General features: G+C 49.7%; 1 protein-coding gene across 3 annotated transcripts in view; it reads right to left on the bottom strand.

Annotated features, from left to right (window-relative positions):
* The window catches only part of LOC311516850 (casein kinase II subunit alpha-like), a 66924-nt gene extending 43504 nt beyond the window's left edge, over positions 1-23420 (bottom strand). The window contains exons 1-2 of one of the 3 annotated variants that reach the window (XM_084621198.1): positions 23262-23420; positions 19234-19489 (exon numbers count right to left, since the gene is read on the bottom strand). The gene's annotated coding sequence lies outside the window, so the exon portion shown is untranslated. Of the gene's footprint in view, positions 1-19233; positions 19490-19797; positions 19962-23261 lie in introns of those variants that run through there. The other 2 variants (XM_084621199.1, XM_084621200.1) reach the window with 2 other exon arrangements.
* Between the last annotated feature and the right edge of the window lie 3989 nt (positions 23421-27409).

The following is a 27409-nucleotide window of genomic DNA, read 5'->3' as shown; positions in this document are numbered from 1 at the left end:
CCCTTAGCGTTTCATTGTCACTATCACTGTCCTGGTCAGGTGGTCGATAATAGATCCCTACTGTTATATTCTTAGTAGAGCATAGAATAACTATCCGTAGAGATTCTATGGAACATGTGGATTCATTTAAGATTTTTATTTCTGGTGGGACCCAACTGCGAGTGCCAGTTCAGGTCAAATTGCTTCAAGCAGGGCAGTTACAGCCCAAGGCTGGGGTTTCTGTGCACACCAAGGCAAACCAAACCAGCCAGACAGAGGACTTTGGTTTTACCCTATTGGCTAACCACAAGTCACACAAGCAATTCCCTTAGACACTCCAGTTTCCCAGTATCACACCAGTGCCACTCATTATGGGGACAAATGGTTGTGAAAACCAATACCTCAGTAAAAGAAAAAAGGTTCTCCTGATCCCAAAGGACCAAGCCCCGGACCCAGGTCAATATACAAATCAGATCTTACACACAAGTCATGCTGTTACCAATCCTTTAGAATCTAAAATCTAAAGGTTTATTCATAAAAGGAACAAGATATAGATGAGAGCTAGAATGGGTTAAATGGAATCAATGACATCCAGTAATGGCCATGTTCTTGGTTCAGGCTTGCAGCAGTGATAGAATAAACTGCAGGTTCAAATCAAGTCTCTGGAGAACATCCCCAGCTGGGGTGGGTCCTTCAGTCCTTGGTTCAAAGCTTCAGTGTAGCAAAGTCCTCCAGAGTTAAGAAGCAGAATTGAAGACCAGATGGAGGAGCTGCAGCAGCTTTTTATATTCTCTTGCCATGTGGTCTGTCTTTCTTTGTCCCAAAGACAAGCTGTCCATCCCATGGCCTGGAAAAACCTCAGAGTTCTGTCCATAGGCAGGTCCCTGCATACCTTGCTGAGTCCCAAGGGGTGTCTGCCTTCTCTCAATGGGTCAGTTGTATTGCTGATGGTCCTTAATGGGCCATCCAACAGGCTAGGCAGAGCTGACCCCAACTTGTCTGGGGAGTCACCCAGAAGCATAGCATAAGTTTGAAATACAGACAGTATAGAGCCAATATTCATAACTTCAACTATAAAAATGATACACATAGACAGATAGCATAATCATAATCAGCAAACCATAACCTTATCTTAGACACCTCATTTGACCCCCTTTATATAAGATTTGGTGCCACTACAGGACCTTCAAGTCAATAATGTCACAAAAGGCTACTGTTGTAGAAATTGTAAAATACTTCCATAACAACCACTTTGCAGCAGCTGCTCTGAAAAGAGTGGGAGGAACCAAGCTCACTCTCCCACAAGACGTGAGATGGAACTCAGTCGTGGACTGTTCTGAGCACTGTAACAAGAACTGGCCTAATCGGATGACAGTTTGTGAAAAAAATTGTGAAAAAATAGATGGCCCTGTCATAGCCAAAGTTCTCAACATTGGGCTTAAGAGAAACATTGAATACATGCTGAGCACCCTGAAGCCTGTTTCCGGGGCCTTGAACAAAATGCAGGGAAATCGCTGTTTTATGGCTGACGCTGATGAAATCTGGAAGGAACCGAGCAAGATCTTAAAATAGAGAAATATGCAATGACAGAGTTAAATTACAAGCATTAAAAAAACAAATGGGACAAGCACCGTCTCCAGCTCATTTTCTTCCAAATATTCTCAATACTCGGTACCAGTGTCAAATCTTAACTGCTGAAGAAAAGGCGCTGGCGACGACATGGACATCCAGCAATCACCCCTCCATAATGCCACTATAATAAACTTCAGAGCTAATGGTGAACCATTCAAGAAATATATGTTTGCTGATGATGTTTTAAAGAAAGTCACAGCAGGGAACTGGTGGACGTGACTGAAGCACTTGGATTCAGAGACTGTTGAAGTGATCATCTCACTTTTACCAGCAGTAGCTTCTTCTGCCAGTGTAAAAAGAATATTTTTCTTCCTTTGGACTAATTCATTCCAAATTGAAAAGTCATTTGGGACCTGAAGAAGCAAGAAAGCTTGGTTTTCTTTTCCAGATTATGAACAAACAGGAAAATGAAGGTGACTGAGTTAGCTGCCGAAGCCAATATTTTAAGTTTCTTATGTTGACCTGGCTGACATAGTCGGTTTAATTTTTGCGTTTTTTTTAAATATTTCATTTAACTATTTTACTTAAAAACAATTTTAACAAAAACGTGAATGTTTAACTAAATTCAAAAATTCATATGCTTGTTTTGTTAAAATATTATATCTTTGCTGTTGAAGAAAAAAAATCCAGAATACATAACACTGTTGTTTTAGTTAAATAAAACAATTTAAATGTCTGTCTGGTGATGTTCTTCTCCTAATACAGCATGGTAAGAAAATCCTCCAAATATTAATGATTAACCTGTTGAATTGGAGATAGTTCACCTTCCAGTGACTTCATAAATATCTGCCTCAATTACCTTTGGTAAATGAAATAACCAAACAATCATTCATTTTCTGATATAGCTGTAAAACTAATCTGAAAAGTTTTCAAAATAAATCACTTTAAAAATGTATAGTGTGTACCTTCTAAAAGTGAAACCGACATCTATCTCTGAGTTGTTAAGAATATGGTTATAACAACCAACAAGAAGGCACTTTTACGTAGAAATCCATGATTAAATTGAGTCTTCCTGGCTAGTGATTCAAATCATGATTTAAATAAAATCCACCCTGTTTTTTTCTAGTATCCTCCAATACCCCTTCCTCACTGCAGAAATGTCCAGAGTTTTATCTGAAAAGTGCCAATGTGGAGGGATCCCAGACCCTCTGCTGGCCACCAATTCAACCACCATCTGCTGGAGTCTGGCCAAAATACCAGCCTCTTCAACCACCCTGGACCTTCCTCTCTGAAAGGGGCCCACACCCACAGCGCACTGACAGCAGAAACCCCTTCTCCTCTCATCTGGATGGCCCAATCAGCAACAGTCCCTGGAAACATGACACTCTGCTTCCCTTCCCATAAGATCTGCACCAGTGCCACAAGCAGGAATTTATGATGCATATTTGTTTCCAAGGTAAGCGATATCAGACCCAGAAGGCTCAACCTTGATGGAGGAAAATCCCTTACTCTAGGGGCAGCCAAAATCTGGCCAAGGGCAGCCCTCCTGTTTAACCAAGATGTGGCCTGTGGAGAGTAGAGGTCCTACAAGCAATCCTCCATCTGGATTCTAATGTCCTGGCCTTGTTCTGTACTCTCCAGGAGCTACACTTCCATATGAAAGATAAAGGCAGCTGCAATCTGCTCCATTTTATAGAAATTCAGTGCAGCCCTTGACTCCTCTAGTAGTTAACAAATGCACCTCAGCCGCCCAAAGTTTGGACACCACCCCTCTGTCTTATTCACATGCATTCAACAGCATCCAGCCTGAGCTGCCCTCTGCAATAAATCACCTCCCTCTGGACTGCTACCCAGAGATCAGGAGGGAGAGAACTGTCACTGCCTCCTTCAATTCCAACTCCACTTGTGCAGACAGACATTAGCACAAGCACTTGCTTTTCATGCACGAGGGAGTGTTTCAGCACTAAACCATGTCTGGCTGAACAAGGCCTCAGGACTACACTGGTAGGCAGAACCGCTCCCCCCCCCCACATCTCCACCGTCCTATCCCCACAATACCCACCCGCCTCCAACTGGCTACTCCAAACCCTGGGGAGGAAGCACTTCAATGCCCAATCTGACCCACTGCCATTCTGTGCAGAGATCAACATACCACTGGCCTCAGCATCTGACAAGCGAGAGGCACAGCACAAAACTGGGCAGGTCTGAGTATTTCCATACACGTTCTGTCCTGCACTCCTACAGCATTACACTGCCGCAGCCTCCACGCTTAACACACGAGTGTGTCCAGAGGGTGCGGAGGGTGGGAGCAAAAAGCTGCAGTGATGTCTCTAGTCCCCTCACTTTCCATGTGCAAAGTGGCCACGCCAGCCTCCTTCAAGCCGGCCCCTGAGCGAATCCTTGCTGATCTCCACCACAGGACTGGATCTGCACCTGAACCCCGGTTCTCTAGATCTTTTGTGCAGTTATCCTGCAAACTCTTCAGGGCCAGGACCACACCTCCTGAGTTTTGTAAAGCGCAACGTGCCTTTAATGGCACTATGTAAATATGCAACAACCACAACTCTTGTGTGCAGATAAATAGGGTGATAACGCACAAACCATCCTCAGAGACACAGAAGGAGAGCGGGAGAGATTCCTGTCCCAATCCTCAGCACCAGACAGCGAACCACAGTGATTCTAGCAGTGTGGTATCATAGAATCATCATAGAATAGCAGGGTTGGAAGGGACCTCAGGAGGTCATCCAGTCCAACCCCCTGCTCAAAGCAGGACCCATCCCCAATTAAATCATCCCAGCCAGGGCTTTGTCAAGCCTGACTTTAAAAATATCTAAGGAAGGAGATTCCACCACCTCCCTAGGGAACCCATTCCAGTGTTTCACCACCCTCCTAGTGAAAAAGATTTTCCTAATATCCAACCTAAACCTCCCCCACTGCCACTTGAGACCATTACTCCTCGTTCTGTCATCTGCTACCACTGAGAACAGCCGAGCTCCATCCTCTTTGGAACCCCCTTGCAGGTAGTTGAAAGCAGCTATCAAATCCCCCCTCATTCTTCTCTTCCGCAGACTAAACAATCCCAGTTCCCTCAGCCTCTCCTCATAAGTCATGTGTTCCAGTCCCCTAATCATTTTTGTTGCCCTCTGCTGGACATTTTCCAATTTTTCCACATCCTTCTTGTAGCATGGGGCCCAAAACTGGACACAGTACTCCAGATGAGGCCTTACCAGTGTCGAATAGAGGGGAACGATCACGTCCCTCGATCTGCTGGCAATGCCCCTACGTATACATCCCAAAATGCCATTGACCTTCTTGGCAACAAGGGCACACTGTTGACTCCTATCCAGCTTCTTGTCCACTGTAACCCCTAGGTCCTTTTCTGCAGAACTGCTGCCAAGCCATTCAGTCCCTAGTCTGTAGCGGTGCATTGGATTCTTCCGTCCTAAGTGCAGGACTCTGCACTTGTCCTTGTTGAACCTCATCCGATTTCTTTTGGCCCAGTCCTCTAATTTGTCTAGGTCCCTCTGTATCCTATCCCTACCCTCCAGCGAATCTACCTCTCCTCCCAGTTTAGTGTCATCTGCAAACTTGCTGAGGGTGCAATCCACACCATCCTCCAGATCATTTATGAAGATATTGAACAAATCCGGCCCGAGGACCGACCCTTGGGGCACTCCACTTGATACCGGCTGCCAACTAGACATGGAGCCATTGATCACTACCCGTTGAGCCCGACAATCTAGCCAGCTTTCTATCCACCTTACAGTCCCTTCATCCAGCCCATACCTCTTTAACTTGCTGGCAAGAATACTGTGGGAGACGGTGTCAAAAGCTTTGCTAAAGTCAAGGAACAACACATCCACTGCTTTCCTTCATCCAAAGAGCCAGTTATCTCGTCATAGAAGGCAATTAGATTAGTCAGGCATGACTCGCCCTTGGTGAATCCATGCTGACTGTTCCTGATCACTTTCCTCTCCTCTAAGTGCTTCAGAATTGGTCGAGTGGGTGCAGTCAGAAACCAAGAGGACTGCAATGGGCCTCAGTGCCCTACCCTGAGCCATCACCCAAGGAGGCAGGAAGCTGCTTATTAACTGCTCCACGTGTGGCTTCAAAGCCTGGACTCTGAACAGAAAGAACGCAGTTTGCTTAGTTCAAAGGAGCGTAGCTAAGAAGCAGGAATGAAAAGCCTGCGCTCAGCACTCGCTTATCTCTGCTTTCCCATTCAGCAAACACAGCACCAGGCTGGAGCAGCAGAGCTCTGCCAGCCAGACCCACCCAAGCCCTGGTTAGGCTCCATCCAGAAGCAGGGGGTGGGGAAGGATTTCCTAAGAGATGAGGGAGGAGCATTTTCCAACAAATGCCTGTAGCCTGAGGGCACTCTTCCCAGAGCCCAGCTCTCTGCAACCACCTCCGAATTAACTGCATGGTGGGACCCAGGAGGGCTTCCCCCCCAACTTCTGTGTAGCAAAAAGACCTACAGGGGCAAACTCAATTCAGCTGTCCTTCTCTGAGGAATGAGACTGCAGCACCAGAATGCTGCCCCGCCCAGGGAGCCCTATTGCAACTGAGAATTGCACTAAATTTGAGAGATCTCAAACAAGTGACACCTGCCCTCACCTTTGATGTAGTCCATGAACATCATTGCTCCCAGCCTGCAATGTAGCCCAGCTACCCAGATCGAGACACTGAACGCTGGGACCTGCAGGCATGAGGAGGGCAGTGGTCTGCCCTATTTCCCTCATGTTCGGTGTGTCTGCTGGGTGGGCTTGTTACTGCAACCAAGAGTCAAACTCTGGGGGGGTCCAGAGGCAGTGGCTCTCTCCAGTGACCCCAAAAGCAAGCCTGCACTCAGCCGGAAGTGACTCAGCACAGTTCCGAATCACTGCAGCCTTGTAGGCATCCATTCTTTAAAGGGTCATCTACACAGCTGTGTCAGCCCTGGAGCCCCAAACCCTGTTGGGAATTATTTCCTTTCTGGCACAGGATTGGCCTAAGTATCTCCCCAGACAGGAAGAAGAAGGTGTCCCCAGCCCCCTCTAAGAAATTCTGTTACAATTCCTCCCCACACTGTGGGACCCAGGACTGACATTGGAGAAGCACGTGTGCTTCTCATTCCCATGTCTCAATCTTAGATAAACCCCTGAGGTAAGAGATGGATGAGATCTGTCTATCTTAGGGTTCTTCACTGTCACCCGTCATGGAAGGATTCCAGCACTTCCATGTGAAACCAACAGCAATAGTGAAGTCCCCAGTAGACTCCATGGAGTATCTGGCACTTCTCTCTCACTGAGGTCAGAGCTCTGCTTGGGGTAATACTTTTGTTTTGCCTGGTTGATTTGTTTGTAACAAGTTTTGTTTGGGTAGGTGGGACTGTCGATGTTCTGAGTCATTCTGATGGTGGAACGGCTTTTGCAAAGAGAAGGCTTTGCAGTGTTTCACAGAGACAGTCTGACTCTGGCTCCCCTAATCTGCTCTGGAAGTTCATTGCATAGCCAGTGTCCCTTGACTGAACACTTTGTCCCCAGCACTCACGTGCTTCATCCTAGGCTTTGTGACCAGCATGGTCCTAGAGGAGCAGCTGTCGCAGTGGTTCATAGATGAAAATTCTGTCTTTAATGTAGCTGAGGCTTGATCCATTAATTCCTTTGAAGATTAGGAAACTGAGATCAGAAGATGACTGGGAGCCAGAGGAAGGATTTGAGCACGAGCCTGATGTGCTCATGGCATCTCAGACAATGGAAGAGGCAGGCAGCCTCATTCTGTACCAGCCAGAGCTCATGCACTATCTTTACATTCAGCTTCAGATGCAGTGAATCACAGTGATCCAGCCTGGAAGTGATAAATGTACAAATCACCGCGGGCAGGCCCTGGCCTGGAGGAAGGGACAAAGTTTCCTAGCAAGATGGAGGAGAAGGAAGACATTTTACACACACAACCTGGTTATCCAAACATAGTGAGGAGCCAAACAGGATCCCAGGGCTTCCCGCCACCTTGAGGAATGGGGGCAGACCATCTTCGATTATTTCTGAATTGTATTGCAGTAGTGCCTAGGAGCCTTAGTCAGGGACCAGAACCCTACTATGCCAGGTACATAATGTACAGCCAGAACAAAAAGATGGCCCTGCCCCAGAGATCTTACCATATAAGACAGGGTAAGGTCACCAGCCTGAAAGCACTTCAACTTTACATCCACATTTAACCAAGCAACAATCTGCACAGGTTCATGAGGTGCGTTTTGCCTGAAATATGGAATCTGCATCCCAGAGCCATGGCCCTAGGAGTGATCCTGCCTCCCCTATAGATGCTGACTCCTCTGGCTTCCTGACTCTCCCATGTCCATGGCGCGGGTGAAAATGAGGAGGAGATGGTGCCTGTGTAGCAAGAGCTACATATGCAACCATTTGAGATGATACCAAAGGGGAGGCTCACATGTAAATTAACAGCACACATTTGTTCTTCAAAACAATGATGGGAGGTGCAAGTACTAAAATTCCACACGAGAGCTTAAGGAGCAAGATAAGATTCAACCCACGTGAAAGGAAAGGTAGTTCCTTTAAGTCTGATTCACGGCAAAATAGGACGTCAGATTGACAACTTTCAGAGTAACAACTGTGATGCACTCACTGAAATGACCCAACCGCAGCCAAGTGAGGAGACATGGTTAAGGCTGAGGTGTGAACATTAACTCTCAGCTCCTGACTTTTGTGCAATTAAAATCTCATAATGTGGCAGTAACGGAGTTTTTTTGGCCGTACAATTCCCATTTGTAACTGAATTATTTAGGGTAGCATGGAGGCAAAATGGACGGGAATGAAGGGAAATATAAGCAAAATATCAGGACAACTCTCCTGACAACTCATGAGAATAACATGAGGGGGAAAGGAGTCCAGGAGAGCTGGCTGTATTTTAATGAATCCTTATTGAGGTTACAGGGACAAACCATCCCGATGTGTAGAAAGAATAGTAAATATGGCAGGCGACCAGCTTGGCTTAACAGTGAAATCCTTGCTGATCTTAAACACAAAAAAGAGGCTTACAAGAAGTGGAAGACTGGATAAATGACCAGGGATGAGTATAAAAATATTGCTCAGGCATGTAGGAATGAAATCAGGAAGGCCAAATCACATCTGAAGTTGCAGCTAGCAAGAGATGTTGAGAGTAACAAGAAGGGTTTCTTCAGGTATGTTGGCAACAAGAAGAAAGTCAAGGAAAGTGTGGACCCCTTACTGAATGAGGGAGGCAACCTAGTGACAGAGGATGTGGAAAAAGCTAATGTACTCAATGCTTTTTTTGCCTCTGTCTTCACGAACAAGGTCAGCTCCCAGACTGCTGCACTGGGCAGCACAGCATGGGGAGGAGGTGACCAGCCCTCTGTGAAGAAAGAAGTGGTTCGGGACTATTTAGAAAAACTGGACAAGCACAAGTCCATGGGGCCGGATGTGCTGCATCCGAGAGTGCTAAAGCAGTTGGCGGATGTGATTGCAGAGCCATTGGCCATTATCTTTGAAAACTCATGGCGATCGGGGGAGGTCCCGGACGACTGGAAAAAGGAAAATGTAGTGCCCATCTTTAAAAAAGGGAAGGAGGAGGATCCGGGGAACTACAGAGCAGTCAGCCTCACCTCAGTCCCTGGAAAAATCATGGAGCATGTCCTCAAGGAATCAATTCTGAAGCACTTTGAGGAGAGGAAAGTGATCAGGAACAGACAGCATGGACTTTCACCAAGGGAAAGTCATGCCTGACTAATCTAATTGCCTTCTGTGACAAGATAACTGGCTCCGTGGATGAGGGGAAAGCAGTTATCTTGCTCCTTGACCTTAGCAAAGCCTTTGACACGATCTCCCACAGTATTCTTGCCAGCAAGTTAAAGAGGTATGGGCTGGATGAATGGACTATAAGGTGGATAGAAAGCTGGCTAGATTGTCGGGCTCAATGGGTAGTGATCAATGGCTCCATGTCTAGTTTGTAGCTGGTATCAAGCAGAGTGCCCAAAGGGTCGGTCCTCGGGCCGGTTTTGTTCAATATTTTCATTAATGATCTGAAGGATGGCGTGGATTGCACCCTCAGCAAGTTTGCAGATGACACCAAACTGGGAGGAAAGGTAGATACGCTGGAGGGCAGGGATAGGATACAGAGGGACCTAGACAAATTAGAGGACCGGGCCAAAAGAAATTGGATGAGGTTCAACAAGGACAAGTGCAGAGTCGGACAGAAGAATCCAATGCACCGCTACAGACTAGGGACCGAATGGCTTGGCAGCCGTTCTGCAGAAAAGGACCTAGGGGTTACAGTGGATGAGAAGCTGGATAGGAGTCAACAGTGTGCCCTTGTTGCCAAGAAGGCCAATGGCATTTTGGGCTGTATAAGTAAGGGCATTACCAGCAGATCGAGGGACGTGATCGTTCCCCTCTATTCGACGTTGGTGAGGCCTCATCTGGAGTACTGTGTCCAGTTTTGGGCCCCATGCTACAAGAAGGATGTGGAAAAATTGGAAAACGTCCAGCAGAGGGTAACAAAAATGATTAGGGGACTGGAACACATGACTTATGAGGAGAGGCTGAGGGAACTGGGATTGTTTAGTCTGCGGAAGAGAAGAATGAGGGGGGATTTGATAGCTGCTTTCAACTACCTGCAAGGGGGTTCCAAAGAGGATGGAGCTCGGCTGTTCTCAGTGGTAGCAGATGACAGAACGAGGAGTAATGGTCTCAAGCTGCAGTGGGGGAGGTTTAGGTTGGATATTAGGAAAATCTTTTTCACTAGGAGGGTGGTGAAACACTGGAATGGGTTCCCTAGGGAGGTGGTGGAATCTCCTTCCTTAGATATTTTTAAAGTCAGGCTTGACAAAGCCCTGGCTGGGATGATTTAATTGGGGATGGGTCCTGCTTTGAGCAGGGGATTGGACTAGATGACCTCCTGAGGTCCCTTCCAACCCTGATATTCTATGATTCTATGACCCTGAGATATATTAGTGCAGCAGAATCCTCTCTCCAGGGAAGGGAGGGAAGCCCTAGACTGAACAAAGCACTACAGAATAGATTACACAGAACAGTACTTCCCTGGCCTAAGGGGATAAGACTGCACGGGACCCTACAGACTTCTCCCTTTCTGATTTCTACGAGTACAATGAATTCTGCTGGGACCATCTGCTCCAACCAGAAAAACAAAGGGAAACAAAGGTGTCTTTCTACTCGTTGGTATGCCAGGAGCGTCGTACTAGGGGAACTTGGGTTGGACGTTGCTGGACAGCATGTACAATTCCAATTTAAGGCTCATGAACTGAAGGCACTTGGTCCATAAACTTTACAAGAATGTTCTCTTGTGTGAAAACAGAGCAGACCAGCTTCCTGTGTAAGCCAGAGGCTCCTCAGAGGAAGGGCTGACAAGGCAAGGGGAAGGTTATAATTCTTAGTTATCATTAAGATGCATGGTCAAAAAGACCTCACCAACTTCTACAGTGCAGCCACAGTTTCCCTCACATTCATTAATCTTAGGTACTTATATGGCCCCGATTATCATAGTATCTAAGCGCCTCACACACATGAACATATTTATTCTCACACACACCCTGTTAGACAGGGCAGGGCTAACACTCACATTTTACAAATAGAAAACTGAGGCACAGAAAAACTAAGTGACTTGCCCAAGATCACAGAGGAAGTCCGGAAACTGAACCCAGGTCTCCAGAGTCGCAGGTTAGCTTCCCTCACATTTCAAATTAACCTCAGGTCCATGGGGACCAGCAAGTACTACCCCTTATATAAGGGTGTAACTGGATCTCCCATGTCACGTAAGAAGATTCCATGTTCTCGCACTCTGTCTTCCCTGTTGTATAGAGTTAAACTACAAGAAGAGGGGGTGGGGGATGGCCTACCTCTTGGTCTTTTGCCAGGAGACTGAGCCCACCAGATGACCGGATTGGAAGCACCATCAAGTGCAAGAGGGGCCTGGCAAGACTCAGATGCTGAGCAAAACTGCAGCAGCTTAACTCATTGAGAAAATGAGCCGTACACCATTGGGGCATGAGCTACTCCCATTCAAACTATAAGGGGAAGGAGAAATTTAAGAGACCCTCACTGAGATGGTGGGACTGAAATCCTAATGCTGGCCTTCCGTGAGCTTAGCAAATGGACAGTGTGGTGGTATAAGATAGCCAAGAAAGCTGGAGTTGTATTTCACTGAGGATACATGCTCTGTCAGACCCAGAGTAGTCTATCCTCCACCAGGAACTCATGCCGGATTGCTCCCTATAGTGTAATTAATCAGTGTCTTTCCCCAAATCAATGTTTCCAATCCCAAGACCTCTGCAGGTTCTCCCATGCTGCTAATCAGAGGGAACAGGTTTCAAAGAGCAAGGAGTAGAAAGGCTGAAGTGCACAGGGGTAGAGGTAAGAGGAGTCCTTTAGGAGTCCTTTTCCCTGAACTTTGAGAACCCCATCTCTCAGGACTACTGCTACAAAAGAGCCTGTTGGGATGGGGTGGGGCGGGGGGGGGTCCTCATGTTTATTTTCTCTCCTTCAAGCAGCAGGTCAAGCTTAGCAGGATGTGGAATGCCCTGGGAAAAGGGGCTGCAACATACACAGACTGATACCTGCATCTGATGAGCATATATGCAGTTGTAAACTTCATCCTCTCTGCCTTGAAGGTCAACAAAGGGTGATGATCTTCTGGTGACCTAGCATCAATCGTCAAACAAGTTCTCTAACGGTGACACCGGATTCCTTCTGGGCCCCAACACCAGGGCGACAGAAGACTCAAGCATTGTTCATAATTTCTAGATTGTTGGGCAACACTAACCAGTACAAGTGCTGTGAACCTTACACATTTTTTCGCCCTGGCCAGCTGCCTCTCAACTGGCCAGTCCTCCACAGTTCACAGCTGAGAGATGCCAAATCAAAGGGTTAGAATTTAAATCATTACTGGAACTATTCTGGACTGTGAATCACCGTATAAAACCAGAATGCTTCCAGTCAGCTCCAGAACCTCACCCCTCTCAAACAATACAGCTACCAACCTACTTCTCAGAGAGTCACTTGTATCCAGAACAGCCTCTCAGAACACCAAGACCCAAACAATAGACACAGGCCTGACAACAACACTTTTCTTCTCTGAACTCAGCCCATTTACACAACTGAAACCTTGAAACCACTATAAAAGAACCCAAACCATGAGCTGCCACTGTAACCCATGCCCTTGGCTAGTGAAAGAGACTCAAGACTATCTGAGATTCTTAACAATGAAGTTTTCTTTCACTTTTGGAGAAGTAGCTCTGGATAGTTTTAAGTCACCAAGAAAAATATTCTCTGAAGCCCTGTTTTTTTTTCTTATTTCAGCTCCACCAACAAGGAATCATACTTAGATTTCAAATAATTGCAGTTTAAACATTTTAGTATTCCTCCCTTTGAAAACTGCCTCTTGGGTGAGCTAATGTCAAAACCATGCTACAGTTCACACGTTGTGGTATAATGTGATTTCACTGAGCGCACAGACAAAGACATCAGACAGTGAGACATATACAATATCTCCCTTTTGAAATATTTGTAAGTATTTTAATCTCAACAAGTCCTTAATTGATTCACGATGTTCAGAAAACAGTCATGGTGGCAATGAGACTTCACTGTAAGTCTTTGAAAGCTTGAGGAATTCTATGGTTCTTGTGGGGGAGATTACAAGGGGGATCAAAATCAGCCTTATAAAGGGGCAGTGGTGGCAATCAAGGGCCCTGATTCTGCACTGCGATGCCCACAGACAGAGCTCTGGTGGGCACAGAACCCAACGATACAGCACCTCCTACACCATGCTGAGGCATTGAGAGCCAGTAGCTGTAGGGGAAAGTACCGCAACACGGGAGTTTGGACTGGTAGCTCAAGTCAGGATTCCTAAAGGCATTCCTAGCTCTGCCACCAACTCCAACTGTGACCTCGGATGCCTCAGTTTCCTCATCTGTAAAATGGGGATAATGATAGTTACCAACCTCACAGAGATGTTTTAACCAGTCACAAGGGAATGTTTGCAAAGGAGTTTGAGACCCTGCACAGAAATGAATATAGATTATGATTTACAGTTGTAACTGGTGCAGAGCCGAAAAGCCTCCCTCAGGGATCAGGGCTTACAGTGCTAGGCGCGGTGCTCAGACAGAGCAACGAAGACAGGTATCAACCTGGAGTAATGTTGCAGTACAATCCTCTTCGGGGGGCTGCACAGAAAGTAAAATGACTTGTGCCCTTTATGATCCACAAAGAAGAAACGAAAGTCAATGCTGCATATTTTTTCCGCTTGTTATTTTCCACTGGAAATTCATGTCTCATCTGCCCCTTTGCCCTTAGAGCAGAGGTTCTCAAACTGTGCTCCATGGATCACCAGTGGGCCACAAGCTCCATTCAGGTGGTTCACGGATAGTTCCATCTAAGGTGCACATCTGGGCAGCTGCACACGAGAGAATGGTGGGCCACCCACCTAATTAGTGGAGCTGCGAAGGCCTGGCTCCACTAATTAGGTGCCTGCACCCCGGAGAAGACGCACATGTAAGGTGAGATGGTGGCCTTGGGGGGATTGGTGGGGCGGGCAGGGGCAGTGGGGTGAGAAGAGGGGTTGGGGGCCAAAGAGACGACTTTCCCCTGCTCCAGGGTTGCGGCTACCAGGGAGAAAAAGCCCTCCTTCCCAGCCCCAGCTCAGGGGCTGCTGCGGCAGGGGAGAGAGGGCACATCCGTTGCATTAGAAAGGTAGGGCTACGGATATTAAAGTAGTTGTGTGCTTGTATCTCTAGAACAAAAAAAGTTAATTATTATTAAGGTTTTTTAATATAGCACTTTCATCCAAAGCGCTTTACAATAGTTAGCTCATGGTACAAACAACATTTGGAAAGATCATTAAGTGGTCCGCTGAGCAATTTTCAAATGGTCCGCAAAAGAAAAAGTTTGAGAACCACTGCCCTAGAAGATTCTGTGAAGGTCTAGGAAACTGATAAAATTACACCAGCGAGGCCATCCAGTTAAACCTGAATGGGGAAGTGATTTTTATTCAGTGCTGCCTCAAGCTCTGCCCCTTTGTCCATCTACATTAACACCGATTAATAAGCTCCTCTCTCAACGCTTGGCTTTGTTAAAGATTCAACAGCCCCAAAAGTCCGCCAGAAGAACTAGGTATCAAAACACTTGGACATTCCAGATATTTCTAACGTTAAAAAAAAACAAACCCTAGAAATACATTTTTAAAAACCCTTTCAGGCATTCTCTACACATTATGAAAGCCCAGTTGAGTGGCCACCTTTAATTGAGATTTCAACCAAGGACACTCCACTTGCCACAATAAATATTAAAGATAAATAAGAACATAAGAACAACCAGACTGGGTCAGACCAAAGGTCCATCTAGTCAGGTATCCTGTCTTCCGACAGTGGCCAATGCCAGGTGTCCCAGAAAGAATGGACAGAACAGGGAATCATCAAGTGATCCATTCCGTCGCCCATTCCCAGCTTCTGACAAACAGAGCCTAGGGACACAATCCCTGCCCATCCTAGCTAATAGCCATTAATGGACCTATCCCCCGTGAATGTAGCTAGCTCTTTTTTGAATGCTGTTACCGTTTTGGCCTTCACAACATCCTCTGGCAAGGAGTTCCACGGGTTGTGTGAAGAAATACTTCCTTTTTTTCTTTTAAACCTGCTGCCTATTAATTTTATTGGGTGACCCCTAGTTCTTGTGTTATGAGAAGAAGTAAATAACACTTCCTTATTTACTTTCTCTACACCACTTATGATTTTATAGACCTCTAGCATATCCCCCCTTATTCGCCTCTTCTCCAAGCTGAAAAGTCCCAGTCTTATTAATCTCCCCTCGTATGGAAGCTGTTCCAGACCCCTAATCATTTCTGTTGCCATTTTCTGAACCTTTTCCAATTCCAGTACATCTTTTTTTGAGATGGGGCAACCACATCAGCACGCAGTATTCAAGGTGTGGGTGTACCATGGATTTATATAGAGGCAATAGGATATTTTCTGTCTTCTTACCTATCCCTTTCTTAATGAGTCCCAACAGTTCATTTTTTGACTGCCGCTGCCCATTGAATGGATGTTTTCAGAGAACTATCCACAATGACTCCAAGATCTCTTTCTTGAGTGGTAACAGCTAATTTAGACCCCATCATTGTATATGTATAGTTGGGATGATGCTTTCCAATGTGCATTACTTTGCATTTATCAACATTGAATTTCATCTGCCATTTGGTTGCCCAATCACCCAGTTTTGTGAGATCCCTTTGCAGCTCTTCGCAGGCTGCCTGGGACTTAAGTATCTTGAGTACTTTTGTATCATCTGCAAATTTTTTCACCTCACTGTTTACCCTAAATTCAGGTATAATAATCAAATTGATATTTTATAGCCCTGGAATTCAGAATCTCCCACCTATGTCAAGTCCTGTTACACACAGATTCAGAGATGTTAGCAACAAGAAGAAAGTTAAGGAAAGTGTGGGCCCCTTACTGAATGAGAGAGGCAACCTAGTGACAGAGGATGTGGAAAAAGCTAATGTACTCAATGCTTTTTTTGCCTCTGTCTTCACGAACAAGGTCAGCTCCCAGACTGCTGCACTGGGCAGCACAGCATGGGGAGGAGGTGACCAGCCCTCTGTGGAGAAAGAAGTGGTTTGGGACTATTTAGAAAAGCTGGACGTGCACAAGTCCATGGGGCCTGATGCGCTGCATCCGAGAGTGCTAAAGGAATTGGCGGCTGTGATTGCAGAGCCATTGGCCATTATCTTTGAAAACTCATGGCAATCCAGGGAAGTCCCGGACGACTGGAAAAGGCTAATGTAGTGCCCACCTTTAAAAAAGGAAAGGAGGAGGATCCGGGGAACTACAGAGCAGTCAGCCTCACCTCAGTCCCTGGAAAAATCATGGAGCATGTCCTCAAGGAATCAACTCTGAAGCACTTTGAGGAGAGGAAAGTGATCAGGAACAGTCAGCATGGATTCACCAAGGGCGAGTCATGCCTGACTAACCTGATTGCCTTCTATGATGAGATAACTGGCTCTGTGGATGAGGGGAAAGCGGTGGACATGTTGTTCCTTGACTTTAGCAAAGCTTCTGACACTGTCTCCCACAGTATTCTTGCCAGCAAGTTAAAGAGGTATGGGCTGGATGAATGGACTATAAGGTGGATAGAAAGCTGGCTAGATTGTCGGGCTCAACGGGTAGTGATCAATGGCTCCATGTCTAGTTGGCAGCCGGTATCAAGTGGAGTGCCCCAAGGGTCGGTCCTCGGGCCGGATTTGTTCAATATCTTCATAAATGATCTGGAGGATGGTGTGGATTGCACCCTCAGCAAGTTTGCAGATGACACAAAACTGGGAGGAGAGGTAGATACACTGGAGGGCAGGGATAGGATACAGAGGGACCTAGACAAATTAGAGGATTGGGCCAAAAGAAATCGGATGAGGTACAACAAGGACAAGTGCAGAATCCTGCACTTAGGACGGAAGAACCCAATGCACAGCTACAGACTAGGGACCGAATGGCTTGGCGGCAGTTCTGCAGAAAAGAACCTAGGGGTTACAGTGGACGAGAAGCTGGATAGGAGTCAACAGTGTGCCCTTGTTGCCAAGAAGGCCAATGGCATTTTGGGATGTATATGTAGGGGCATTGCCTGCAGATCGAGGGACGTGATCGTTCCCCTCTATTCGACATTGGTGAGGCCTCATCTGGAGTACTGTGTCCAGTTTTGGGCCCCATGCTACAAGAAGGATGTGGAAAAATTGGAAAACGTCCAGCAGAGGGCAACAAAAATGATTAGGGGACTGGAACGCATGAGTTATGAGGAGAGGCTGAGGGAACTGGGATTGTTTAGTCTGCGGAAGAGAAGAATGAGGGGGGATTTGATAGCTGCTTTCAGCTACCTGAAAGGGGGTTCCAAAGAGGATGGAGCTCGGCTGTTCTCAGTGGTAGCAGATGACAGAACGAGGAGTAATGGTCTCAAGTGGCAGCGGGGGAGGTTTAGGTTGGATATTAGGAAAAACTTTTTCACTAGGAGGGTGGTGAAGCACTGGAATGGGTTCCCTAGGGAGGTGGTGGAATCTCCTTCCATAGATATTTTTAAGGTCAGGCTTGACAAAGCTCTGGTTGGGATGATTTAGTTGGGGCTTGGTCCTGCTTTGAGCAGGGGATTGGACTAGATGACCTCCTGAGGTCCCTTCCAACCCTGATATTCTATGATTCCAAGGCCAGAGGAACCATTGTGATCATGTAGTCTGACCTCCTGTATATCACAGACCATAGAACTTCCCCCAAAAAATTCCAATAGCAGATCTTTTAGAAAAACCATCCAATCTTGATTTAAAAATGGCTAGTGACAGAGAATCCACCATGACTCTTGGTAAGTTGGTCCAATGATTAATTACCCTGTCAAAAATTTACACCTTATTTCCAGTCTGAATTTGTCTAGCTTCAACTTCCAGCCATTGGATGTTAGACCTTTCTCTGCTAGACTGAAGAGCCCATTGTTAAATATTTGTTTCCCAGGTAGGTGCTTACAGAGTGTAATCAAGCCATCCTTTAACCTTCTCTTTGTTAAGCTAAATAGATTGAGCATGTTGAGTTTATCACTGTAAGGCAAGTTTTCTAATCTTTTAATCATTCTCGGGGCTCTTCTCTGACCCCCTCCAGTTTATCATAATCCTTCTTAAACTGTGGGCACCAGACCTGGACTCAGGATTCCTGCAGCGGTCACACCAGGGCCAAATACAGAGGTAAAATAACCTCTCTGCTCACACTCAAAATTCCCGTTGATGCATCATCTAGCATGACTCGCCATAGGTGTCCTTCTTAAGTGAAAGCTTTGCAACTATGGCCCTGATTAAGTAGCAGCCGTTGCCATTCAGCAGCAAGAAGCCCAACTGGTTCCATGGGAACAGCCTTTTGATATGAGGCATAATTAATTATAAAAGGGAAAACAAACTTGTGGCGCAAGCCTGTGACACAGACAAGTGCAGACGAGAGAAGTTCAGCAGGATCTGCTCCTTCACATACCCTCTCTCTATTTCCTCAGGAAAGCTATGCCTTCCTCTTTGGCTTCTTATCCATCACACATTCACTATGGTATTCGGGCTGCATCTACACTGACCCACGTCTCATCTTCAGTGACGGGGCTGGGGACTGACTAAGTTTCCCAGCTACAGTGACTGAGGCAGAGAGAGACTGAAACACCTGTCCAAAGTCACAGCCTGACTGCAGGGCACAGCCCAAAGGGGGACAGGCCGCTGCAGTGCAGGGACAACAGCATGTTGGTCACAGTGCACTCGCACTTCTTGTGTGAGCAGAAGAACAAGGTGAAGCTGCCTAAGTATTCCACTTCTTGGCTGCTCCCCTCACACCTGGAGAGAAGCAGCCATGTTAGGGAGAAGGAGATGGGAGCAACTCAGGAACAGCGCATAAGCAAATCGTGTAGGGGTCCCAGGACAGGGATAGCAGGGGGACTGCAGGTAAGGAGTGAGATACTTGGCACACCTGGGGGAGCATCCCAGGACTGGCAAAACACTTCCATACATATTACAACCTGTAACAGTATCAACTCTCCACTCCAGGTCAGACAGGTCACAGTCTCAGACTCACTTTCCCTTTGAAAGGACGCTGGTAGAACATGGCCCAGGTCATTGACATTGATTTCATATTCTCCAGGAACAGAAAGTTATTACCTTGAACCTTGGTTAATCTATAGCCCAGATACTGCCTTGAGCTGTCCTGGGAGAGGCAGAGAAAGGCGTGAGCTGCATTCCAGACAGGTGGGGAGGCCAGCTGGGCCGGGCAGAGCTCGCTGCAGCAATCCGCTCAAGAGGAAAGGGAAAGTGCTTCCACGTCGCAGCTATCCGTGGTTTCCATCCGTCGGCACAGAGAAAAGTGATGGGCTGCAGGGCCTCCCAAGAGCCAGGGGCTCACAGCATTGCCCTGTTCCTAAAAAACAGCAGCAACAGGCATTTCCATAGCACCCTCCACCAGCAATCCCCAAGGGCGGGGCAAACACATACACAGGAATCAGAGCAGCCCTGACATGCAGCTACCTCGCCAGCGGGACACGGCAGCTGTTTAGCAGCACATAGCAACAGTGCCCAGCAATTTACAACAGATAGTAAAGGAGAATTCCATAACCAGTTGAAATCAGAGGGGAAATTTTAGGGAGGCAAAATTAAATTACTTAAATTGAATTTTGCAGGTGATACTGAGGTGAATAAGCTGGGTTTCTGAGGAAAGTATCATCATACCTTTAATATCCACAAATGGTCAAGTCCTTGATTTGACACCTTATCCACAAGCTAGCACTTCCATCAGCCTCCTAAATCTTCACTAGGTGTTGGGGTCAATCCTGACTTGGAATAGAGCATCCTCTGCTGAGTCACACAGCCCCTCCCTGCAGCATAACATCCCGTAGTACCACAATGGGGTATGAACGTTATTCCTGACTAGAGGAAGAAAGAGAACCCCTTTTGAGAGAACCTTCTCCATTACCAACACCACCTCTGGCACCACCTAGATGTTTCTCGGAGATCTCCATTCCAAGCACTGATCAGGCCGGACTCTCCTTTGCTTGCAGGAGCAAATGTGTTGGAGTGGTTTCAAGCGCTCAGAAAGCAGATTTCACTGAAAGCAAGTCTGCTTAAGACAAACATTAATAGAGTAGGGGAAGCGACAGGTGACGTTACAGCTAGAAAGCCTGTAGGCTTTAGATGTCCAAAGTCACACACCCATAAATGCCTTGCACACTTACAGGACTAGAGAAATAATCCAGCAATAGACCCATCTAATACAATACAATCCATGATAAACTAGAGAGGGAAAACTCTGAGCCCCAGAGCAGAAATCCACTGAGCCAGTATTCTTTCACTACACTGGAATTAAGCTTTGTTTATTCTGTCCATAGAATCACAGAAATGTCAGGCTGGAAAAGATCTTGAGAGGTCATTACATCCACGTCCTGCACTGAGGCAGGACCAAGTAAACCTAGACCATCCCTGACAGGTGTTTGTCCAGCCTGTTCTTAAATGATTGGGATTCCTCAATTTCCCTTGGAAGCCTATTCCAGAACTTAGCTGCCCTTCTAGTTAGAAAGTTTTTCCTAATATCTAATCTAAATCTCCCTTGCTGCAGATTAAAACCATTACTTCTTATCTTTCCTTCAGTGACCATGGAAAACAACTGATCACCATCCTCTTTACAGCAACCCTTAACATATTTGAAGACTCATCAGGTCCCGCTGAGTCTTCCTCTCTCAAGACTAAACATGCCCAGTTTTTAACCTTTCCTCACAGGTCAGGTTTTCTAAACCTTTGATCATTGTTGTTGCTCTTCTCTGCACTCTCCACTTTATTCACATCTGGTGCCCAGAACTGGATACAGTACTTCAGTGGAGGCCTTCCTCAGTACCGAGTAGATCAGGACAATTACTCCCCACATCTTACCTATGACACTCCTGTCATTAAGCCCCAGAACGGTATTAGCCTTTTTTGCAATTGCATCCCATTGACGACTCATATTCGTTTTGTGATCCAGTAGAACTGCCAGATGCTTTTCAGCAGTACTACTGCCTAGACAGTCAGTCCCCGTTTTGTAGTTGTGCATTTGATTTTTCCTTCCTGAGTGCAGTACTTTGCACTTGTCTTTGCTGAATTTCATCTTGTTGATTTCAGACCATCTCCACTTTGTCAAGGTCATTTTGAATACTAATCTTGTCCTCCAAAGTGTTTGCAACCCCTCCCATTTCGGTGTCATCCACAAATGTCCATGTCTACTTTTAACGACAGGGGGTAGCCAAACGTCACACATTCTCAAGCTGCAATAGCCACTCGCCAGAGGCCCAAGAGTCCAACAGGCCTGCAGTAAAACAAAGAAGCCCGTGGAGCCTGAAAGCCCGAGCACACAGCGAGGCCTGGAACACTCGTATCAAGATGGAGCACAGCATGCTGGGAGCTATAGCATCCAAGGGCTGCTGCTTGGGGCCTCACTTAGCACATGAGTGACGCTTTTGGATTCTGATTAAAACCCCGGCTACCAAGCGGGCTTGCCTGGGACTGACAGCTGGGAATGAGGCCGTATGATGGTAGGAGTCACGGGTAGAGCTGGGAAATGTGTCCTCCATGAAAAACTAGGCCAGTCCCTTGAGATCATGAAAGCCCCTTCCAGCAAGGCCAGAGCGGAGATCCCCCCCACTATCCCAGCAGCACCAACAGAAGAGAGGCATGGGTGGAGAGGATGTTCTCGAACACTGACCACCTTCCACAACAGTGGCAGGAAGGAAGGGCAAACAAGATCTTCCCTCTGGTGTCGGGGGGTGGTGGGGTGTGGAGTGTGGCAGGGAACACAGGGAGACGGGAATCTGCCCCAACACTATCTCACCTCTCCACTCTCATCAACCGCCTTCCCCACAACCACCAGGCGGATACGCCCAGTTCAAACCACCCCCTTCCCACACCAGCACCAGGAGGACTGGGGCAGGGGACACCCCCCCACACAAACCCTTGCCCTGAGGGTGGGAAGTGGGGGTATACAGAGGGGAGCTCCCCTCACGCTGCCCCTCTTCCTCACAGCACCAGTGGGTAATACAGCCTGGGAAAACTTTCTCCGCACTAGATCAGCACCCCATAGCACCAGGGAGGATCGGGGCGGGGGTTCCCCACACTCTGGTTACCACCCCTATGGCACTGGGGTGACGGCAGAAACCTCCCCTCACACTGCACCCTCCCTCCACAGCACTGGAGAAATGGGGGGAACCACACTCAATGCTGCCCCTCCTCCAACAGCATCATAGGCAGATCTGGGGGGAACCTTCCCTCCCGCCCCCCACAGCCCCGGGGGCAGATCCGGGGGAACCTCCCCTCCCGCCCCCCACAGCCCCGGGGGCAGATCCGGGGGAACCTCCCCTCCCGCCCCCCACAGCCCCGGGGGCAGATCCGGGGGAACCTCCCCTCCCGCCCCCCACAGCCCCAGGGGCAGATCTGGGGGAACCTCCCCTCCCGCCACAGCCCCAGGGGCAGATCCGGGGGAACCTCCCCTCCCGCCCCCCACAGCCCCAGGGGCAGATCCGGGGGGGAAACCTCCCCCCTTGCCCCCCCACACCCCGGGGGCAGATCCGGGGGGGGAACCTCCCCCCCTTCCCCCCCACACCCCGGGGGCAGATCCGGGGGGGGAACCTCCCCTCCCGCCCCCCACAGCCCCAGGGGCAGATCTGGGGGGGGACCTCCCCCCCTGCCCCCCCACACCCTGGGGGCAGATCCGGGGGGGGAACCTCCCCTCCCGCCCCCCACAGCCCCAGGGGCAGATCTGGGGGGGAACCTCCCCCCCCACTCCCCGGGGGCAGATCTGGGGGGGGATTCCCCCCTGCCCCCCCGCACCCCGGGGGCAGATCCGGGGGGGGAAACCTCCCCTCCCGCCCCCCACAGCCCCAGGGGCAGATCTGGGGGGGAACCTCCCCCCCCACTCCCCGGGGGCAGATCTGGGGGGGGACTCCCCCCTGCCCCCCCGCACCCCGGGGGCAGATCCGGGGGGGGAACCTCCCCTCCCGCCCCCCACAGCCCCAGGGGCAGATCCGGGGGGGAACCTCCCCCCCCACACCCCGGGGGCAGATCCGGGGGGGAACCTCCCCTCCCGCCCCCCACAGCCCCAGGGGCAGATCCGGGGGGGACCCCCGGTGGGTTCCCCGCGCTCCGGGCGGAGGCCGCAGCCGGCTCCTCACCTGGCCGGGCGGCGGCGCGGGGGGGTCTCTCCCCGCTCCTGTCGCGGGGGGGGGGGGCTGCCCGACCCCGGCCCGCTGGGGGTGACAATATGGCGGCCGGCGCTCCCGGGCAGCGGCGCCGTCGGAGCGGGACGGGAGCAGCAGCTGCCGGGCCGGGCCGGGCCGCCAGAGGGCGCTAGGGCCTCGCTCGCGGCCACTTCCGCATCCCGCCGGCCCGCACCATAGAGAGCGGGGGAGAGACGGCGCCGGGCCGCGGCCGCCTGGTACGTCATGGGACCATAGAGCGTTGGGCCGCGGGCCCCGCGCCCGCCGCTGTCAGGGGCGCCCCTCCCCCACTGCTCCCTAGTGCCGGGCGGGGGCACTGGGTCAGCCCCCAATGAGGGGGGTGCCCCCTACTGAACCCCCTTCCCCCCACTGCTCCCTAGTGCCGGGCGGGGGCACTGGGTCAGCCCCCAATGAGGGGGGTGCCCCCTACTGAACCCCCTTCCCCCCACTGCTCCCTAGTGCCGGGCGGGGGCACTGGGTCAGCCCCCAATGAGGGGGGTGCCCCCTACTGAACCCCCTTCCCCCCACTGCTCCCTAGTGCCGGGCGGGGGCAGCCCCCTACTGAACCCCCTTCCCCCCACTGCTCCCTAGTGCCGGGCGGGGGCACTGGGTCAGCCCCCAATGAGGGGGGTGCCCCCTACTGAACCCCCTTCCCCCCACTGCTCCCTAGTGCCGGGCGGGGGCACTGGGTCAGCCCCCAATGAGGGGGGTGCCCCCTACTGAACCCCCTTCCCCCCACTGCTCCCTAGTGCCGGGCGGGGGCACTGGGTCAGCCCCCAATGAGGGGGGTGCCCCCTACTGAACCCCCTTCCTCCCACTGCTCCCTAGTGCCGGGCGGGGGCATTGGGTCAGCCCCCAATGAGGGGGGTGCCCCCTCCTGAACCCCCTCCCCCCACTGCTCCCTAGTGCCGGGCGGGGGCATTGGGTCAGCCCCCAATGAGGGGGGTGCCCCCTCCTGAACCCCCTTCCCCCCACTGCTCCCTAGTGCCGGGCGGGGGCACTGGGTCAGCCCCCAATGAGGGGGGTGCCCCCTCCTGAACCCCCTTCCTCCCACTGCTCCCTAGTGCCGGGCGGGGGCACTGGGTCAGCCCCCAATGAGGGGGGTGCCCCCTCCTGAACCCCCTTCCTCCCACTGCTCCCTAGTGCCGGGCGGGGGCACTGGGTCAGCCCCCAATGAGGGGGGTGCCCCCTCCTGAACCCCCTTCCCCCCACTGCTCCCTAGTGCCGGGTGGGGGCACTGGGTCAGCCCCCAATGAGGGGGGTGCCCCCTCCTGAACCCCCTTCCTCCCACTGCTCCCTAGTGCCGGGCGGGGGCATTGGGTCAGCCCCCAATGAGGGGGGTGCCCCCTCCTGAACCCCCTTCCTCCCACTGCTCCCTAGTGCCGGGCGGGGGCACTGGGTCAGCCCTCAATGAGGGGGGTGCCCCCTACTGAACCCCCTTCCCCCCACTGCTCCCTAGTGCCGGGCGGGGGCACTGGGTCAGCCCCCAATGAGGGGGGTGCCCCCTACTGAACCCCCTTCCCCCCACTGCTCCCTAGTGCCGGGCGGGGGCACTGGGTCAGCCCCCAATGAGGGGGGTGCCCCCTCCTGAACCCCATCCCCCCACTGCTCCCTAGTGCCGGGCGGGGGCACTGGGTCAGCCCCCAATGAGGGGGGTGCCCCCTACTGAACCCCATCCCCCCACTGCTCCCTAGTGCTGGGCTGGGGCATGGGGTCAGCCCTGACTGAGGGGCTGCCCCCTACTGAACCCCTTTCCCCTTCAAAATCTCCTCAGGCAAGGAGTTCCACAGATTGAGCTGTGTGAAGAACTTCCTTTTATTTGTTTTAAACTTGCTGCCCATTAATTTCATTTGGTGGCCCTTAGTTCTTGTGTTATGGGAAAGTAAATAGCTTTTCCGTATTCGCTTTCTCCGCACCACTCATAATTTTATATACCTCTATCCTATCCCCCCTTAGTCTCCTCTTTTCCAAGCTGAAAAGTCCTAGCCTCTTTAATCTCTCCTCATATGGGACCCGTTCCAAACCCCTCATCATTTTAGTTGCCCTTCTTTGAACCTTTTCTAATGCCAGTATATCTTGTTTGAGATGAGGGGACCACATCTGTATTCAGTATTCAAGATGTGGGCATACCATAAATTTATATAAGGGCAATAAGATATTCTCCATCTTATTCTCTATCCCTTTTTTAATGATTTCTAACATCCCATTTGCTTTTTTGACTGCTGCTGCACAGTGCGTGGATGTCTTCAGAGAACTATCCACGATGACTCCAAGATCTTTCTCTTGATTAGTTGTAGCTAAATTAGCCTTCATCATATTGTATGTGTAGTTGGGGTTATTTTTTCCAGTGTGCATTAATTTACATTTATCCACTTTAAATTTCATTTGCCATTTTGTTGCCCAATCACTTAGTTTTGTGAGATCTTTTTGAAGTTCTCCACAGTCTGCTTTGGTCTTCACTATCTTGAGCAGTTTAGTATCATCTGCAAACTTTGCCACCTCACTGTTTACCCCTTTCTCCAGATCATTCCCTCCTCTTGTTTGTTATGCTCACTTTTTCTGTCTTGTTTCAAGTCAGGCTGTAAGCTGTTTTGAGCAGACTCCATCTGTGACTTCCTGTGGGTGTGCAGTGCACCCAGTCCTAGATGGCCCTATGCTAACTGTGATAACGTGTTTTACACAGTATAAATAATAATCCTTTATAATCCAACCTGGAATTGGTTTAGAATTATGATAACCCCTTAAATTAGATCACAACTAGAAGAACAACAAGCGCTCCATAAATTCAGTATGAAACTATGTAAATCTGGGGATTAAAACATATTTTGATATCCTCTTCTCTTGAGTTCAGTGGGCTTCTCCCTTCACTTGGTCATAATCCAGCAGGAATTCCATAAAGGCTCAGATTCCTTCTGCACCTATGAGGGTGGGAGAAAATGAAAATGAGGGAAGTAAATCTTCACAGGTTTGGCAAGAAATGCACAAGTTTAGATGCACCCTTTACAAAATGGCAGACTGGGATGGACAACACAAATAGACTGGGACACAAACCATAAATCAGATTTGACACACTTGATGGTGTTTCAGGGAACTGGGGGAGGAGGGAGCAGACCAAGTGAGCCAGGGGTTTGAGCTGGGATATGCAGGCCGGTGAAGTGGGAGGGGGCAGGAGACTGAAGCTATGCAGGAGGTCTGGGGTCAGGTAGAGCAGGGTTGTGAGGGAGGCCTGGGATGCGGGAGAGCACAACAGCTCTGCGCTGCGGTCTCAGGACTCAACAGGCTTGGCTGGCCCTGCTGCCTTGATTCCCCACCGGACTGAAGCAGCAGGACGATGGGGAGCTCTTGAAGTGCCCATGCTGGCTCCTCCAGTGCTGCTGCCATGATAGCAATGACGAAGGGAAGCGGAGTGTCTGGGCGCTGGTGCCTGGAGGGCTCCTCACTGCACTACTTCCCCCATGTGACAGACCAATGCCTCCCTGCAGACGTACTGGCCACCCACCCCATGATATCCCCACATAGCCAAACAACCACTCTCCCCTGCTAATCTCCCTGTACTCTTCCATGGCTGTTCTCCCTTCTGGATCCCCCTAGAGCCATTTCCCCCACCCCCAGGCACCCTATAACCTCACACACACCTCCCAAGCTCTCCCCACTGTGCTGTCCCCCTGGGAGCAGGGTGATGACTGCAGTGTGGGGGAATATGGGAAATCTGGGGAGGTGGGGGCAGAGGCTAGGGAATGCAGGTCAGATGTGGGAGTTTAGTGCTTCTGTTGCTGCCTCAGCTCCCCCTTGCACCAAGACAGCAGCAGTGTGAATAAAGGGGTTCACATTTTCAAAGGGGTTCACAAATTGATGGACCTCGGTTTTTGGGAGCCCAGCTTGAGATACCATGGACCTAGTTTTCAGAGGTGCTGAGCACCCACCAAATAAGTGAACATTTTTGAAAATGCAGGTCTAAGGGACGGTCCTCCTGCAGCCAAGAGTCTCCTGGTGCCAAAGAAATTTACACTTTGAACCAGAGATGGAGGGGTTTTCCCCCTGCAGATCGAAAGGGTCTCCAGTACTAGGAAGGATTCCCACACAAGGAGAAGACCTCTAGACTT

Source organism: Lepidochelys olivacea (assembly GCF_965140295.1).
Source record: "Lepidochelys olivacea isolate rLepOli2 genome assembly, chromosome: 2".
Lineage (NCBI taxonomy): Eukaryota > Metazoa > Chordata > Testudines > Cheloniidae > Lepidochelys > Lepidochelys olivacea.
This window is presented reverse-complemented; position numbering and strand designations above follow the sequence as displayed.